General features: G+C 38.6%; 1 pseudogene; it reads right to left on the reverse strand.

Annotated features, from left to right (window-relative positions):
- Nucleotides 1–13,536: 13,536 nt before the first annotated feature.
- On the reverse strand, nt 13,537–13,782 carry LOC100770576 (annotated as a pseudogene).
- Nucleotides 13,783–15,813: the final 2,031 nt, after the last annotated feature.

Consider the following 15,813-nt stretch of genomic DNA (forward strand, 5'->3'; position numbering starts at 1 on the left):
AAGTCCATCACCTACTCTATCTCTCCAACAACTTCTCCTACATATACCAAATTGTACAGAGAAGACAGCAGCACTGTTCTCTGTTAAGACAAATGCCAGTATTCACTGTCACAGAAGACAAGGTCAATGCATTGGCAGTCTGTTCCCATTCCTGTCCCTTCACTCTTCATACAATCACTAGAGCTAGGTAACTATGTAATCATCACTTACAGTCTCATTTCTAGGGTTTCTCTGTCTTCATCAAATGATTAGAAACTCCAAAAGGCACATAGTTTTAAAAATAGAGGAGAAAGAAAGGCATGACCAGGAAAAGGAAAGATTTAAACTCTCTGAAGCAGCCACCAGATGTTCTGCACAAAGTTCAGGAGCACAGAGTCAACCTCAGCTGAGCAGCTCAGCTGCCCAGGACTATCAATGCTGCTGACATTTAGGAAGAGTTTAGACAACACCATCACAGTACACACTGCACCTCTATGGGGAAATAGCAATTATTTCAGCATGTGAGGCATCATCATGAATGGCTCACATTAGCTACCACACATACCACAGGGCTACATCAAGGGCCTGTAGTCAATAGATCTCTTTTGAGTCTCCAGACTCTCGCATCACATCTAAAGCATCATTCTAGGGGAATGTCTGGTTTCTATCATCCAAAGTTAGAAAATGAGCTGCCCAACTGGGCGTATACTATCATAATAAAGTTTTGGTTACTCCTTGACTCTTTCTCCAACTATACCACACCCAAAGAGACATTAAGTTAAAGAAATTCATCCAGTCCAACAAGACACCTATGTGTTTATATTCCCACAGTTATAATCTGGGATGTGTGGAGAGCATGAAAATCAAGGGGGTCTATGAACTGTGAAACAAACAGGAGGGGGTCTAAGAGTAATAAAGAGGTGAATGTGATCAAATATAGTATAGTTATGAATGGATAGGTAATAAGGAAACCCCTCAATTTGTAAAATTAATACTCACTAATAAAATTTATTGAAGGGCTACTAATCATAATATTGCAGGCAACAGAGTGAGAGCAGCTGTCATCATTTTCCAGACTAAGGTGGTTAAGTTTAATGAGTTCCTTGCAGATCAGTTATAGCAGGGGTTCTCAACCAGTGGGATGCACACTCTTCAGGGGTTAGAAGGACCCTTTCAGAAGGATCACCTAAGACCATCAGAAAATACCGATGTTTCATGACAGTAACAAAATACAATTGTGAAGTAGCAATGAAAATGCTTTTATGGTTGGGTAGTTACCTCAACATTAGGAACTTATTAAAGGGCCACAGCATTAAGAAGGTGAGAACCACTCAGCTATAGAAAAATCTGTCCCAGATAAAGTATAAAATAACACAAACTTTCTATAGATTTGACCTTCCAAGGGCTAAGACATAAAACATCTCTCTCTCTGTCTCTCTCTCTATCTCACTCTCTCCCTCTCTCTCTCTCATACATCCCCTCACAAACACACACACACACTCCCAAGCAGGCTCATGCTTCTCCATACAATTATTGACAAAATTTCTATTGAAGTGTGTTTAATTACTATTAAGGTAAACATTCAACTCTCAACCCAAGCACTGCTGCTTCCTTACTGAGAAGGGATGTATGCATCTCTGCTACATGAAAACTGGCAGAAAAGATCAAAATACTTCAATATTTCTAATACTTAACAGTTCAATCAAATTTTACTACTATATATCACATACCTTTGAACAAGATAGCTCCTATCACTCAAGATTATACAATTATTAAATAAATGTAAAAAATGGAAACTGTAGGCCAGGCGTTCGTGGCACATGCCTTTAATCCCAGCACTCGGGAGGCAGAGGCAGGAAGATCTCTGGGAGTTCGAGGCCAGTCTGGTCTCCAGAGTGAGTGCCAGGATAGGCTCCAAAGCTACACAGAGAAACCCTCTCTCGAAAAAAAACCAAAACAAAATGGAAACTGTAGCAAAATATTCTTGATATTCTCAGAGAAAAGGTAACTCTAGGCACCATTGGATTTCTGCCTCTGTTCCTTCCCAATCTTTCTTTCATAATCTTGACAAATCAGATTAATTGAATGACATATATTGTGGAATTATTTCCATATTTTTATTTTTATTGCATACATTTAGCCAGTTTTTTGGGGAGAGGCACATGCCAAGGTATGGATTTGGAAGTCAGAGGACAACTTGTTGAAGTCGGTTCTTTGCTTCCTCCATGAGGGTTCCAAGGATGAAAGTTCAGTGCTCTGGCTTAGAGGCAAGCACCCATGATGGCAGAGCTATCTTGAAGGTGGTGTAGGTCCAACCACATTCCATGAAGAACCATTGAAAAATAGAAACCCTCACAAGAGTATGGCACAAATTCAAGGCAGCGGAAATCATTTTGTGGTGAGCCATCATTATAGATTCCACCAAGACCATTTTTCTGAACTATTTACTTTAGAACTTGAAAACCCTAATACAAATGAGAAAAAGACAAAAGACTAAAGCAGACAAGCACACCATCATGCATCAGAAACTTAGATCAGGTACAGAGCTTCTTTTTTACTTTTTTAATAGAAAAGGACTAAAGAGAAGCTTATCTTCCACCAAGCCATGATGCAATTTCTCTATTCACCATACTAAGAGGAAATACATTGTCACACAATGGAAATAACTACCTGAATGATAGAAGTCACAGTTCAGGGTGTGCTGGATCTCCTCTACACAAGACCTGGAGAAACTGAGACATGAGGGTGGCCCTATTCTACAGAGGAGCACTTTACCACTTCCCAAAAAATTGCTATTGCATTGCATTCGTGGAAGAGGACTAATGAGTAGAAAAGACAGAATAAAAGACAATATAGTGATTCCAACACCAATGATCTCAGATGAAGCCATTGTCTTAATTCTTGGATTAATGCTTGGTTTTCCAATATAGTACACTGCCTCTGACAGTATTCCCAAATGTCTCCTTCCCACTTCTTCAACTTTTAAAAGAAAACATATACACTGTTACTTTCATCCCCCCTGTCCCATGACAGTATCATAAAAACTCATTAGTGGTAATGAAGGATATTGAGGCTAAGAAGAGTAGACTGGGTAGGAATCTGTTGTGTTTATGCTTCCTTTAAACAACACTTTAAATTCATTAATTCATGTGGGGGTGTGAATATGTGCTTTTGTAAGAAGCATAACCTCCCTTCCACTGGCTTCAGGATAGCAGCAGAGAGAATGCAACAACATGGACACCTTAGCACAGTACTTCAGGGTACCCTAGAGATAGTAGCTAGATTTCCACTCATCTGCTTCCTTTCCACTGTCTTCTGATGCCTCCCTGATTCTCCCAGCACAACTCAGTCTTCAGAAGTAATCAGAGAAGTGCTGTAAGAACTAACCCTTCTGTTCCATAGTGCCACCTTGAAATGAGCATTCCTCAGCTTCCCATTTGTATTCCACACCAAAAGGGTCACCCTGACATCTAAAAAATGAAGGTAATTCTTCAGAAATGGGGATCCTCCTGACTCAGCAGTCTTGGTTTTGTAAACACTAGTCCAGCTCATTCCCCAGTGTAGTAATTGCATGGTTACTTGCAAACAATTTCTCATGGCAAAGAGTTTTTTAAGCTTTGCCTATCATAACCTGCATTTGAATTTCTAAATTGTTAAATAATGGATAATGCCAACTGGAAATCTAAAAGTTTCAGAACTACTGTTTTAGAAGTAATTCCAATGAAAACTAGTAAGTGTGTGATAATGTTCTCAAAATGTACCCATAAGAGTAATGGTAATGAAATTATTAGGGATTGAGGTCTACCTCCATAATAAACATTTTATCAATATTTAATTCTCAATAATTCAGACATTTATCTGCCATGAAAAGACTGTATCCTGCCACACTCATCCCATGGTGCTTCCCCAGTGCTCTCCAGATTCACTTGAAGTCCTGATTCTCATACATGTTCTATACAATAAACTCCAAGAATAAAGATAAGCTAAACATGTGTAAACCCTGGAGAAAATGGAAGCTCAATTTTGTGTCCTTACCTCTGGTTTTAAAGGGACATGAGTAAAGTTAGATTCATGAGATAGGACTTTGCAAACACTGATTGGTTTCCTCTATTCCCCACTTAGACTCTAATCTCTCAAGACAAGGTGTTCCAAATTTGTCTGTTGTTTAATATGCTCAGCAAGAGGGAAACTATGATCAGTACTGGAAGTCTAACTACCTCCCAAAGGTTAGTAAAGCCATGGTTCTTGGGGAAGAAACTCATATTGGATTTTAAATTGAGGTTATAAAAGGATATAATGAGTTTATAGCACAAGCATGGTAAAATTAAAGGTCATTATACCTCAAGAAGGGAATCAGGAATGCCAACAAATGTGGGAAAGAAACACACGAATACCTAAGGATTTTCTCAATTTGTGGATAATAGTTAAGAGTATAAGATACTGCCATTCCTCAGTCATTTTTCTGAATACAAATAACATTGCTTGGCTTCATGTAAACTTAACCATGCTGGGCTGTGAAGCAGGCTTCTCTGCTGAACTTCAAACTTGTAACTGTTAGTAAAGAAGCTGTGGTAATAAGCATGAGCCTGGTCAAGAGATTGGCTGCTTGTGGCCTCTGGTTTCCCATTTCACTTCTTACAGCATTAACTAAGACAGGTTTGACCAATCTTCTAGCAAGAATTCTAATTGGTCTTAATAATAAAAACCTGGAGTCAGATATTAGTGGGTAAAACCTGAAATATCAGGTAAGCAGAGCAGCCAGCCACTAGAGATCTAAACTCTATGAAATCTACAACCAAAAAGAGGCTGACCTCCTGCCTTATATTCCTCTCTCTGCCCAGCCATATCATTTCCTGTCTTTCTGTACAGACCTACAGACCTCTATGGTTAACTAGTGGCTAACTGTGCCCTCTGACCTTCAGGCAAGCTTTATTTGTTAGAACACAAACAAAATATCACTCCATTTCCGGAATCAAAAGAGACACATAAAAGCCTTGAGCTACACAGCCTCTCTCAGCTGGCAATCATTATGGGGGCTCCACAGGGAGGATGTCACCCACACAAAGGCTGCCATGTAAGTAACCCAGAAGTTTTCTCTCAGGATACTCTTCAAGATGACAACCACACAAAAGGAGACAAAAAGAAACTAAGCAGGAAAATTATTTAGTTACCTTTACTGGGTGCTTTACCTGTAGATATGAAGTATTCACATCCAAGCAAGATTTGAAGATATTACACAAATATAAAGAAACATTTTTTGGCTCCCTCTCCAGAGCACCCTAACAGTAAAGAGTGACAGGCAAGAGGTACTGAGGTGAGAGGTACTGAAAACAAGGCACATCTACAAGCGGAATTGTTACATATAGTAGGCTGGTCTCTTTGCAAACTTTTCACCTTAGCATTCAGTTATTGAAAGAACTTCTGCTTAATTGGAACAAGGAGAAACCATGGGACTTCGGAAAGACCCATTCAGACAAGAAACAAGAAGATGTAGATGAGCCTTGATTTAGATACAAAAATGTTTTAAAATACATAAAATATGAGGTTATATTCTTAGTAAAAAAAATAGGTAAGGATGGATTTTTCATCTGACAAAATAAAATTTTGTCCTCAAAATATAAAATAACAGAAAAAATACAAAAGCGTAAAGTAAAGTTACAAAAGGGCTAAGTTAGTGATAGAAAGCATATAGGGGATGAAATTTAAGGATGATATATATTTGGGGGTTAAGAGTTATACATCCTTAGTCTGTAATGACCTCTTTATGGGTAATAAAATTATATGTCTAATCAAGGTAAACACTTATACCTTTTCTGAATTTTTAAATTTTAACAATTTGGAAAATCTAAGTCATAACAAAAACTATGCTAAAGACTAATAGCATATCTTTATTCTCATGAATGTCTATTTATAAAAGCCAATTTGCTCTTCTCTTCCTTAAACATAATATTTATGATAAAATAAACTACTTAATATAAAAACTATTAAATTAACTTCTATATTGTAAAACTATACTACAAAAAGTTCAAGAAAATAAAGTTCCTTGTTTCTTCACAGACTGTTTTTATGGCTTAAAGTATACTTTAAGTGTTTTAGACTCAGCAGGGATAAATTTCCATCATTTATATAATTATTACCTTATGAAAATTAATAATTCATAATAAGCTGTTAAAAAAGTATTTAAAATGTAAAATTATCAGTTACTTATTAAATCATCAATGTCTTTGATGTGTCCCAAATTGTGTTTTGTTCATGTTAAGTACAAATATAATTCATTTAAAGGGACAAGATTTTCTTTTATTTCAAGGATCCCCTGCTCATTCTTTTAAATAAAATTTTATTAAATTAAAAACAATCTTATTTTACAAACCAATCCCACTCCCCTCTTCCTCCCATCCTTCCATGCCCCTCAACATCCCTCCATTTCAACCCTTGAGAGATCAACAAAGTCAGTCACATCATTTCATGCTTCTAGGCTGAGAAATTAACCCTCCATAGGGAATGGACTCCCAAAGCCCATCCATGCACTAGTGATAAATTCTGTTTCCACTGCCAGAGGCCCCATAGACTACCCTGGCCTCTCAACTGTCACCCACGTTCAGCAGACCAGGGTGGATCGTATGCTGGATCCCCAGCTGTCAGACTGGGGTCCCTGAGCTCCCACTTGCTCAGGTCAGATGTTTCTATGGGTTTCCCCAGCATGGTCTTGACCCCTTTGCTCATCACTCCTCCTTCTCTACAACTGGATTCCAGGGGTTTCACTCAGTGCTTGGCTATGAATCTCTCTTCTTCTTCCATCAGCAACTGGATGAAGACTCTAGGGTGGCATTTAAGGTAGTCATCAATCTCATTATAGGGAAAGGGCATTTAAGATAGCCTGTCCATTTAGCTTAGATTTTAAGTTGAGGAAATCCTTGTAGATACCTGGACATTTCCCTACTGCCAGATTTCCCTTTAAACCTATAGTGGCTCCATCTATTTAAGGTTTCTCTTTTCCTTATCTCTTCTATTCTTCCCCTGACTCCATCATCCTGATCCCGCATGTTCTCCTCCCTACTCCTCTTCTCCCCTCCTATTTCTGCTACCTTCCTCTCCCCACACTCGTGCTTTGCTCAGGAGATCTTGTCCCTTTCCCCTTCTCTGGGGTCCATGTATGTCTCTCTTAGAGTCCTCCTTGTTTCCTAGCTTATCAGGAGGTATGGATTGTAGGCTGGTAATCCTTTGCCCTATGTCCAATATCCATATATGAGTGAGTACATACCATATTTGCCTTTGTCACTAAGTATAGTTTCTTCTAGTTCCATCTATTTGCCTGTGAATTTCAAGATTACAATGATTTTTTCCTCCTAATAGTACACCATTGTGTAAATGTGCCACATTTTCTTTATCCATTCTTCAGTTGAGGGGCATCTAGGTTGCTTTCAGGTTCTGGATATTACAAATAGTGCTGCAATGAACACAGCTCAACATATGTTTTGTGGTATAAATGTGTATCCTTTGGGTATATGCCTAAGAGTGGAATTGCTGGGTCTTGAGGTAGACTGATTCCCATTTTCCTGAGAAACTTCCATTCTGATTTCCAAAGAGGCTGTATAAGTTTGCACTCCCATCAGCTATGGAGGAATGTTCTCCTTTCTCCACATACTCGCTAGCATCAACTGTCGCTGGTGTTTTTTTTGTTTGTTTGTTTTTATTTTTTTTTATTTAAGCCATTCTGTGTAAGATGACATCTCAGAGTTGATTTAATTTGCATTTCCCTGATAGTGAAGGATTTTGAGCATTTTCTTAAGTGCCTTTCAGCCATTTGGGATTCCTCTATTGAGACTTCTCTATTTAGTTCCTCACCCTACTTTTTAAGTGTATTATTTGGTGTTTTTGGTGACTAACTTCGTGAAGTCTTTGTATATTTTGTAAATCAGCCCTCTGGCAGATGTAGGGTTGGTGAAGCTCTTTTCCCATTCTTTGGGTTGACGTTTGGACTTGTTCACTGTGTTGGTGCCTTACAGAAGCTTCTCAGTTTCAATCTTGCACATGCACACAGACAGACAGATAAAACAGCATCAGGCTTTTATGTTTACCTGTCACCTAACTACATTTATCACTCCCCAATTTTTTTCCATTCATTTATTTAGTTCATAAATAAATCATGCACAATTATGATACAGAATACAGTATGTTCACAATGGCATGGCTAAATTAACCCAATTAATATGTTATATCACACATTTTCATCATTTTTGTTATGAGAACACTTAAAGTATACTATCCCACAACTTTTAAAATATGACTTATTGTTATCAACCATATTTATCATGCTTTCAGTAGACCCCAAGACTTCAGAGAGTCCATGACTCATGTCCAACTGCAGTTTTATATCCTTAAATCAATCGTTTCCCCATTGTTAAAAGTCCCACATTGTAGCCTAATAGCCACAATTTTGCTCTCTGTTCCTATAAGTTCATCATTTCTAGGTTACACATAAAATTGAAATTGTGTCACAATTGTCTTCCAGTATGTCACTTATTTTTTTGGGTCACTTATGTAGACTATCATATCATCTGCAAATAGTGAGAGTTTGACTTCTTCCTTTCCAATTTGTATTAACTTGATCTCCTTTAGCTGTCTTATTGCTCTAGCTAGAACTTCAAGGACAATATTGAAGAGATATGGAGAGAGTGGACAGCCTTGTCTTGTACCTGATTTTAGAGGAATTGCATTGAGTTTCTCTCCATTTAATTTGATGTTGGCTGTTGGCTTGCTGCATATTGCTTTTATTGTGTTGAGGTATGTTCCTGTTATCCCTGATTTCTCCAGGACTTTTATCATGAAGGGATGTTGGATTTTGTCAAAGACTTTTTCAGTATCTATTGAGATGATCATGTGATTTTTTCCTCAGTCTGTTTATATTGTGGATTACATTGATGAATTTTCGTATGTTGAACCATCCTTGCATCCCTGGGATGAAGCCTACTTGATCGGGATGGATGATTTCTCTGATGTGTTCTTGGATTTGATTTGCCAAGATTTTATTGAGAATTTTTGCGTCAATGTTCATGAGGGATATTGGTCTGTAGTTCTCTTTCTTAGTTTTGTCTTTGTGTGGCTTGGGTATAAAGGTTATTGTGGCCTCATAAATAGAGTTTGGTAATGACCCTTCTGCTTCTATTGTGTGGAATACTTTGAGGAGAATTGGTATTAGCTCTACTTTGAATTTCTGGTAGAATTCTGCACTGAAGCCATCTGGCCTGCGCTTTTTTTTGGTTGGGAGACTTCTAATGACTGCTTCCATTTCATTAGAGGGTATAAGTCTGTTTAAATTGCTTATCTGTTCTTGATTTAATTTTGGAAAGTGTAATCTGTCCAGAAAATTGTCCATTTCCTTTAGATTTTCAAATTTTGAGGAATATAGGTTTTCAAAGTATGACCTGATGATTCTCTGGATGTCCACTGTGTCTGTTGGTATGACCCCTTTTCATTCCTGATTTTATTAATTTGCATGTTCACTCTTTGTTGTTTGGTAAGTTTGGATAAAGGTTTGTCTATCTTGTTGATTTTCTTGAAGAACCAACTTTTTGTTATATTGATTCTTTGTATTGTTCTCCTAGTTTCCATTTTATTGATTTCAGCCCTCAATTTGATTATTTCCTGGCATCTGCTCCTCCAGGGTGTAATGGCTTCTTTGTTTTCTAAAGCTTTCAGTTGTGCTGTTAATTCTTTTGTGTGATTATTTTCCTATTTTTTCATATGGGCATTTAGCGCAATGAACTTTCCTCTTAGCGCTGCTTTCAGAGTATCCCATAGGTTTGGATATTTTGTGCCCTCATTCTCATTGAATTCTAGGAAATCTTTAATTTATTTTTTTTAATTTCTTCCTGGACCCATGAATTGTGCAATTGGGTGTTACTTAATTTCCATGAGTTTGTAGTTTTTCTGTAGTTCTTGTTGTTGAATTCTAATTTTAAAGCATGGTGGTCTGATAAGACACAGGAGGCTATTTCAATATTTTTGTACTTGTTGAGGTTTGCTATGTTGCCAAGTATGTGGTCAATTTTAGAGAAGGTTCCATGTGGTGCTAAGAAGAAGGTAAACAGTTTTGTATTTGGGTGTAATGTTCTATAGATGTCTGTTAAGTCCAAATGTGCCGTAACTTCTATTAGTTCTTTTGTTTCTTTGTTAAGTTTCTGTGTGGTGTTCCTGTCCAGTGGTGAGAGTGGGCTGCCTCTGGGGGATGCCTCTGGGTGTTCGGTGTTCGGAACCCACCGCCGCCGTTGAACTGGGTCTCCACTCCCCAATTTTTTAATGAATATCAATGACTCCATGCTGCATGAAAACTGAATGAATGAATGAAGTTGTTATTTGCAAAAATTGATTGAGTTTGAACACTCTGAGAGATTCCAAGACTCATCAGAAGAGGACAAGGCTGAGAAACTTTCAGAGTGGACAAGGCTCTGGGCACTTTTGAGGAGGAAAAGTCTCTGGGTACTTTGGGGGTGGGCACACAAGAGGAGACTGGCAGGTCTGCTTGCACTGCTGCTGTTGGTAAGACATCGTGCTGAAGCCTCAGGGTCTGGAAGAGGGTATGTGACAATTTTCACAAGAGATGATCCCCACAGAGAAAATTCATAAGTTTATGAAACATCAGAACTATTCCTCAACACCAACTCCTCAAGACTTCCTGATTTTCCTTCCATATCACCATGTTTGTTTCAATAACCTGGAAAACCACCGCTTTTCTGCACATTTTCTGTGAGAAAACACCTTTCTTCCAAAAAATAGAGTAACTGAACTTGCGGAATACATCATCTCCAAGAAAGGCAGGCTGAAATTTAAGTTCTACAATGCTGAGAAATCCCAATGGTGACAGTAATTGCTGCCATTATTATCACTTGTGATGTCACACGAAGTTGATAGGGTAAAAAGAATCCAAAAGTCAAAAATAAAGAATCTGGAAACTCATAAGAGGGGGAACAAATAGTACAGGAAAGAGAAAAATATTCCCTTTGGTCTTGGAAAATTGTGGGCTTTTTAAAGGATAAAAACAGAAAAAAGAAGATGAAAAGAGCTGTCCCAGCTCTTCTCTGAGAAGCACACAGGAAATGAATCAATCTCAATGAAGCATGTCAGGTTCCCGTGATTTTCAGTGCTTCTGACAGTAAGGAAGGGTTTAACTGAGAATGTCACTTAAGGGACATCATCATCATACACCTGAGGCCATGTCCCAAGAACTGTAGACACTGTAGACTCTGAATCTGAGTTCCTTCTACTGAAACTCCATGAAAAACAGTCACAGATGAACAGGTCACATAGACACTTTCTCCAAGTATGAACCTTCAAGACGAGAGACCTCGAATACATGTGTGAACATGCATAAATACTCACACAATGGCAATTTTGAGCTGTCATCTATCATTGAGCTAAACATTTGATTCCCTTCTGTTTATGATCATTTTAAAATCAGATGACCCTTAGTTCAACCTACATATTTTTACCCTGATTTTTATATAATTTTATGAGTCAATGATAAACCTGAATATGTACTTCTAATACTTTTAGTTCATCTTTGAATTTAATATATTGCTATGGCATGATCTATGCAATTAAAAAAAGTCACAATAAAAAAGTCACTGATCAGGGAGTTGGTGGCACATGCCTATAATCCCATCACCCGGGAGGCAGAGGCAGGCAGATCTCTATGAGTTCAAGTCAAGCCTGGTTTACAGAGCAAGTTCCAGAACAGGCTCCAAAACAATACAGAAACCCTGTCTCAAAAAAAAAGAAAGAAAGAAAAAGAAAGAAAGAAAAAAGACACTGAAAAAAAATCAAGATTCTACATTAACAAATGAAAGAAACACAGACAAGCAACAGGAGGACCCATGCAGGGGCCATATTCCTTAGCCAGGAATCCCTTTCCAACACATTCCTACATTTAGCAATATTTTTGAGGGAATTATGTTATTGTTTGTGCTAAAGATATTGGCGATGGAAATAGATGTGGTGCAATTAGTGGGGTAATAGTACAGAAGGTGGCAATGATAGTTGAGAAAGGCAGTATTAGCTGGTGTGATATATTGTACTGGTTATGATAATGACGGTGGTATTGGTTATGATGATGGGATGCTTTGGATGGAAGTGGGGATGCTAGTGACGGTAGTAGAAATGATTCAGATCAGCAGATTCTAAACTATCCCTTACTTAGTGCTCTAACTAGGTGCCTCATATTGTGCCAATCAAAAAGCATGGATTAGTTCAATGTGACCAAAGACAAGACTTAAGAATATCCAAAAGCAACATTAACATGAAAATGTTCAGCATCTTTAGCCATTAGAAAACTGGAAACCAAACCTACACCAGAAGACCATTCCACCCATGTAAGAATGAGTACCATCAGAACAATAATAAGTCCTGGCAGAGGAGTGGAGGGAAAAGAACAGAAATTCTCAGATGGGAGAGAGCAGAATAACCAAAAAAATATAGAAATCCGCATGGGGTTTCCTCCAAATAAATAACAGGAAAGCAGAACAACCATGTGATTCAGCAGCATCACTTGGGTTCATGTGAAAGGAAGTCAAATATAGTGTAAAATAAAGATTCCTGCATATCCATCTATATTGCAGAATTATTCCCACTATATAATGAAAATAAAACAGTGTAACTGCTCACAAGTGAAGGAATGGGTTAAGAAAATGTGGCCGTATATACTGGAGCAGTGATGACTCATAAAGGACTATGAAGCCATGTCCTCTTTAACCAAATAAAATAAACTGCATATCACCATGCAAACAAATATAAATACAATCTTATGTACACTTTCAAATATTGAAGGAAAAAGCATAACAAAGGTAGGCTCACATAAATGTATAACTATTACAGATGGAGATAATTATATCAGATGGAGACAAGTGAGAGCAATTTTAATACAGGCATGTAGGAAGAATATATGTCTTAGAGGCACATGTATATCTGAGTATACCATAAACTTCTTAAGACATCAAGTGGCAATAGAGAGATTGGAGTTGCACAAAATGAAAATATGTGACAACCAGCAAACAAATACTAAGCAATCATTGTTCTGACCCAAAATTAACTCAAAACTTGTTATAGAAGAATAACCTAGGTATCAAAGAATAAAAACAATGGAAAAGGAGTATATCATGATTATAATAGAGTATTAGAAAACAAGATCACATGTATACTATCAAGCAGATTGTAGTTTATTCAGAAAATGAACCACAGTAGAAAAAACACAAACAAGGTGACTGACAGTTTTGGAGACATCCTAAAGTGTACATGGTGGAAAAATGTGGGTCTTTGTGGGCACATCTAGGACACTGAACCAGTGAGGATCATTCTCAGTGGGCCATTGACAGAAGCAGCAGCACAACCTCAGGGGAAGCAGCCTTTCCTATCAAGGTACATGACAGACACATAGAGGGTGAAGGCTGGAGAAGAATCTTCTGCATTCAGGACAGGCTTTGATGGTAAGATGGAGGTGTTGCTATGGTAGTAGGTGAGATGGATTTCCTTCTCTTCTCTTGGCCCTGGTGAATGTTGAAGCACTCACTTGCTCTTGGGTGGGCACATCTGCTGCCAGGGTGGAGGAGGTTGCACAGGAGGCCATTTCTGCTGGCATGGCTGAGGGGGGCATGGCTCAGGGCTCTCAGGAGGAGGACAAGGCTCAGGTCACTGAGGAGGAGGACAAGGCTCTGGGCACTTTGGGGTAGGACAAGGCTCTGGGCACTCTGGGGGTGGGCACACAGGAGGAGGCTGACAGGGCTGCTTGCACTGCTGCTGTTGGTAAGACATCATGATGATGTCTCAGGATCTGAAAGACATCACAAGAGAGTGTTCAGGGATGATACACACAGAAGACTGATGGAGACATGGAACGTTAGATTCATTTCTCATTGCAAGAATGCACATATTCCAGAACTTCTGTTTTAGGACAGCGTGGTTTTTCCTTTCCTGTCAGCAATCTGTGTGATTAGACTTGGGAGTATCCATTTGTTTCATTCAATTTTCCAGGACAAAATATTTTCTTCCCATGAAACAAGCATGGCTATTGTCACACAGAATACAAAAAGTCTGAAGTTCTGGAACCCTAAAGTCTGAGATCCCATCCTTTTCTCCCTTGTCACTGTGACATCCCAGCAGTTTGTCTGTTTTACATAGTAGAGGACAGCTCAGGAAACCCAGATTCTAATACTTACTAAGGGATATGCCTATGAAAAGACAACAAAAGATGTGTATGAAACAGAAATATACTGTGTTCAACTTAATTTCAAGTAAGAGGAAATTCCACCACACAGTACCTAACATGTGATTGCAGCATAAAAGAAGACCATAAAGACAGACCAACTCAAGAAATGACACTCACCAGGTTCTCCAAATTGGTGCAGGACTTGAGTACCAGGAGTCTACAGTCATGCAGTCAAGGACCTCTTTATAGGACTGGCTGCCCAGCCCAGTTGAAGTAGAGCTGAATGTCAGTGGGCAGGTCCAAGAATTTCCCAAGAAAAATGCAAATGTATTCATAACAAGCTAGACTGGGAGTCTGTAAAATAGGAAATGTCCTCTGCCTGGACATCATCACTGTAGAGTGCTGTGACTCAGTGGGTCATTCTGTCTTTTCAGTTTCAGCAAGGCCATCCTCATTGTCTGAGTTCCCTTTCTTGATTGAAGACAATATTTCTTTTCCCTCTTACCACTCTCTTGTGTCCTCTTGTGCCTACTTCAGCTCAGTGATATTCTTTGGTGCCTTGGAGATTTATATTCCTGGTTTCTAGGTAGGATTTTCCTGTGTGCTGAAAGAGGTAAAGTATTACAGAGGACCTTAGCTGTGATTTCAGCTTCATCTTTGACAACCCTGGGCCTGGAGAAAGATCTTGTGTCCTAGGTAGGTTTTATACTTACCTGTAAACTGTAGAAAACCTAATATGCTGATCGTAGGGTAAGCTAATGGGCTTGGGCCTTATTCTGACCCTCTTCAAGACTGCCATCTCAAACAACAAATATGTGTATATATTTAGACTCCCCTCTGACAATGACTATAAGGCTGTTTATCATGTTGGAAGAGGAACTCAAATAACCTCTGCTCAAAGCATGTTCTTGCATAGGTGGTCACCCTGAAGACTCACAATTTCCACACTTCTCTTGTGAGAAGATCTATTGAGACCATCTGTAACTGTGGTACACCCCAACTGGATTTCTGTAAGAATTTCTAAAACATGTAGTATACTGAGTCTGTCATATACAATACATGTGCTCACTCTCTCACATGAACAGACAGACAGACAGACAGGCAGACAAACAGACAAACAGAAAGACTCAGACACAGATAAACAGAGCATCAGTATTACATATTTATCTACCACATAGCTACATTTATCACTTCCCAATTTTCTAATGCTTACTTATGAATTATTGTTGCATGAAATCTGACAGAATGAATTGAATTGAGTGATTTGTAATTCATGACTGATACTTGAACATTTTGGAGGAGTCCACAGCTCTGGGAATTTCGAGAGAATACAAGGCTGAGAGACTTTGAGAGTAAACAAGGTTCTGGGCACTTTGGAGGTGAGCATATGGGAGAAGGCTGGCAGGGCTGTTTGCACTGCTGCTATTGGTAAGACATTGTGCTGAAATCTAATATCAGAAAGAAACTGTATGACAATTCTCACAAGAAATGATTCCCACATAGAAAGAATCTCAAGTTTATGGAATATCAGAACTATTCCTGAACCCCAACTCCTCCTCAAGTCTTCCTGACTTTCCCTTTTGTATTGCCATTTTGTTCATTAACCGAGAAGCCTTTCTTATACTTGGCATTCTTTG

Source organism: Cricetulus griseus (genome assembly GCF_003668045.3).
Source record: "Cricetulus griseus strain 17A/GY chromosome 1 unlocalized genomic scaffold, alternate assembly CriGri-PICRH-1.0 chr1_0, whole genome shotgun sequence".
Lineage (NCBI taxonomy): Eukaryota > Metazoa > Chordata > Mammalia > Rodentia > Cricetidae > Cricetulus > Cricetulus griseus.